The sequence below is a fragment of the Mus pahari genome, chromosome 2 (genome assembly GCF_900095145.1).
Source record: "Mus pahari chromosome 2, PAHARI_EIJ_v1.1, whole genome shotgun sequence".
In the NCBI taxonomy this organism is placed as follows: domain Eukaryota; kingdom Metazoa; phylum Chordata; class Mammalia; order Rodentia; family Muridae; genus Mus; species Mus pahari.
Genome location: NC_034591.1, coordinates 35,896,279 through 35,900,213, shown reverse-complemented (window position 1 = coordinate 35,900,213; position 3,935 = coordinate 35,896,279).

The window sequence follows — 3,935 nt, the reverse complement described above, 5'->3', positions numbered from 1 at the left end:
AAAAAAAAAAAAAAAAAAAAAAGTGTCAGAAGTCAAATATAACATGAGAGAGCTGTTTTTCTGCCTAATGTTACTAAAATAGAAGTCACAGCCCACCATTATTGATGACCCTACAATGCTGGCCGTGTTTCTTTACTTGACCAGTGATTAGCAAGCACAACATAGATCAGTCATTTATCTCTATATCATTTTGTGACATACCACTTATATGTACATAAGCCTAGTTTAAAAAAAAAAAGTAAGATACAATTGTTTAAATATTTGCATTGACATAATACAGAAGAATGGAAACATTGGAAAAACTGTTTGCCCACCCATACAATATTTCTTGTTTTCTGCTGAAGAAGTAGTAATACACCTTTATTCACAATGTTTAAAAGGATTTAATATTTGTAATCTAGCACATCTTACAATGTAAAGTCTTTTACTTGTGCCATTTCTAAAAACCATTTCCCAGAGTTTCAGGTACAGAACCTGAATGTGGTAAAGGCATCTCAGCAGGGGTTTTGTCACATCTGCTGCGGTGGAGGTAACAGAACATCAAGTAAACGCGCTACATTTCAGTGTAGAACCCATAGTGCAACTTTCTGATACGACAGGACTTTCATGACGGTCTAACATTGGGATTTTATATTAGTCAAGCAACATAAAATTCCAATTCAGTTATCTTGCAGTCATCAGTAATCCTTCTCAGAATGTCTTATTTACCATATATTCACTAATATCTTTTGCATATTAAAATGACTTCAGGAAAGCATATAGCAGCTTTTCATCCTAAGTTTCACACTTTACCTCCCTTTGATGCACATAAGGTCTACGTAGACTCTAAACTATCTCTTTCTTTCCCCCCTGCTATCAAGCTCTCTCTTTTCATTCCTTGGTTTCTCTCCTTGTTTCTCTAATTTCTCCCCTTGCTGGTTGTTTCTCCCCTTTCTCTTTTGTTTTAAATCACTAAAATAGGGGTGAAAAGATTAAAAAAAAATAGCTTTTAAATTGAATATCAGTTTTACATTTTAATAGCTCGTTAATCCAAATCAACATAGAAAAAGACCACATAAAGACAGAAGTAAAGATTAACATGAAGAGAAACAAGGAAAGAAGGAAGAAAAAGAAAAAGAGCAGAGAGGGAAATTGTTGCATTTTATGCGGGTCACCTCTCGGGGTCACAGTGGACTCTACTGCTCTTTCCTCTGCTTAGCAAGTTATAGGTGGCAAGAAGAAATTTTCCTTTAACTTTAATTGAGAATTATTAATTTTCCAGAATGTAAACCGTTCTGTGTGGGTGGCAATGTTATAGGGAACGGAAAACCAGTATCCTCACTGTCCAACAACAATTTGTAAGTAGGTGGTGATTTAGAAGGCCCCGTGGAGTGGATACCAGGAGAGAAATCCAGCTAACATATGTATAAGCATTCAGATTTAAAAATTAAATCTTAGCCTCTAAGTAAATTGATCATGTTATACCTAAATCAATACCAATCAACAATATTAGGCATAAATCTGGAAAATTTCAGTGTGTCAGTTTCATGTCTATAAAAAATTTTGTACTGGAAAAGGAAGTGAAAAATAGACCAAAGTAATTTTAGCTTTTTCATTTTTATTTATTTTTAGATTTTAGTTTTTATGACAGAAAATAAACTAAACTTCTCTCTCTCTTTTTTTTTGTAAGAGGAAACTTAGAGAAGTGGTAGATATAAGCACACTAAATTTTAATTTGCTTAGCCTTTTACACAAAGTGCTTTAATAGAAATCTTTTTTTTTTCTTTCTAATTAGATTTATGTTTAATGCTCCATATAAAACACTCTTTCAGGTCTCAGTGGACATCCACCTGTTTGTTCCTGAAACCAGTAGGAGTTTCTATCAGGAAAGATTTTACTTTCAAATGAACCTATGTAGGAAAGGTTGACCACCTAAATAAATGTAAAAAGTCAACATAATTCTGGAAACACTAAATGGAGGGCAAACTTAGAAGCATCACTCGATCTAATAAAATCAGTGCAAGAGATCTGTGCAAATTCTATAAAAGCCCAGAAAACTCATATCAGAAACATACCTCTCATAAAGCCTTCACCTATAGCATGACATTTTTTTTTCTTATGGGAGAGAGTATTTTGCATGTACTCGGTTTACAGCTAACAGTAAGAGCAGCACTTATATAAGGCATCACTTTGGTTAACTGCTATGCCTAATTTCACATCCCCTTTGGACACTACTGCCTCTTACCAGTAGGCAGCACTCTTACATCTTTTACCTGTGAGGATGCTAATATCACACAATGCCATCTGCAACTTATCCCACATTATCTGACCTTTGCTTGGATTCTAGCCTCATTATTCTGGCTCCATGCTATTTAGCTCAAAGATGCTCCTCTCTTCCTAAAAGGAAAATTAGAACTAATAAAATATTAGCAAAGTTAGGTACAGTATGTTGAAGTATAAAACACGATGTGTCTGAACGTTAGTATGTCTGTTGCTTTTACTAGCTGTTAGTCTATTAGATACTGTAATTGAAAAGCTGTAATTAAGTGTAGTGTGAAGTCATTTAATTAAATGAAGTTTCATCTCTGTTGCTTTTAAAATATATATATATATATATATATATATATATATATATATATATACCTTTCATTACATATATGTATTTATTTTGGACAAAAAAATTATAGTAAATTATTTTTAGAATCTTTATACACAAGCTCATAATGTAAAATAGAGACATTTATAAACAATTTATATTTCACAGTTCACCAGTGGACCAATATTCATTTAACGGGATCCACCCCATTGTAACCAATACTATTCTTTACTTCATCAAAAGACACTTAAATGTAAAATGGGCCAACATCAAAATATACTAAAAGAAATTCTTTGGTTCCTTCAATAACTAATCAGAAACACACAGAAAAAGACCTTTTAAGTTTAATGATACCTGCTCATTAAATGATGCTAAACATTAAAATAACACGAGCAGCAGGGAATTTCAGTTTACATTAGAGAAAAAAAAATAAAAGGGTAAAAATGACTGAAGTTGGTCAGTTCAAGCTGATAGGGCACTTCAAATGAAAACCAGAGGAATAAAAGAGACACTCTGGGTTAAATTAGGTTCTCCTGTTCCCTTCCTTGAAAGTGCCTAACTTCACAAATTTTATTTGAATTAACTAAACTGCCAAAAATCAAAGCAGATATAACGTTAAACAGGCAACCACTTCACAGTAGTTTACCTATTATACAACAGATAAAACTTGAAATATGAAAATGGTGATTTTTAACTCTTAAATGTGTGTATGCCTGTTTCCCCACTGAAGCAACTGGAAGCTTTGTTTCTGAGAGAGCAGCACTCAGCAGACAAAACACAGAAGAAGAAGCTGCAGGGAACCAGACATGGGCATATGATTGGAATGCCAGATACACATGAAACCATTCTTAAAAATCCAGTCTGAAAATACAAAAGGAGATTTATGCAGATGAGCAGAATTAATTATACAATGCTATTTGCACCCAATTTTAAAAGTGGGATGTTTTTCTTTAGTTTACAACTTTTGTCTTAGAATTCTCTTTGCCCCGAAAGAAAATAACATTCCCTCCTTGTAGGAGGTTGGTCTGATTGTGCTTGTATACAAATGCTAAATTCTGTACCCCAAGTTCTGGTTGCTTCAAGAAGAGCAGATCCTCATCTTGAAAGCCTTGCCCTTTCAAGTTATTCATTATTGTTTAATAAAGATATCTACATCCTGGGCTAGGCAGAAAAGCAAGGTGGAGTAAAGGTTCCTGAGCTTGTGGGTGGACTCAGGCAGAAATCAGGAAGAGAGGAGAAAGGAGGAGGGGAGAGGGAGGGGAGGGAGACAGGGGAGAAGGAGGATGAAAAGGATGAGAAGAAGAAGAAGAAGAAGAAGAAGAAGAAGAAGAAGAAGAAGAAGAAGAAGAAGAAGAAGAAG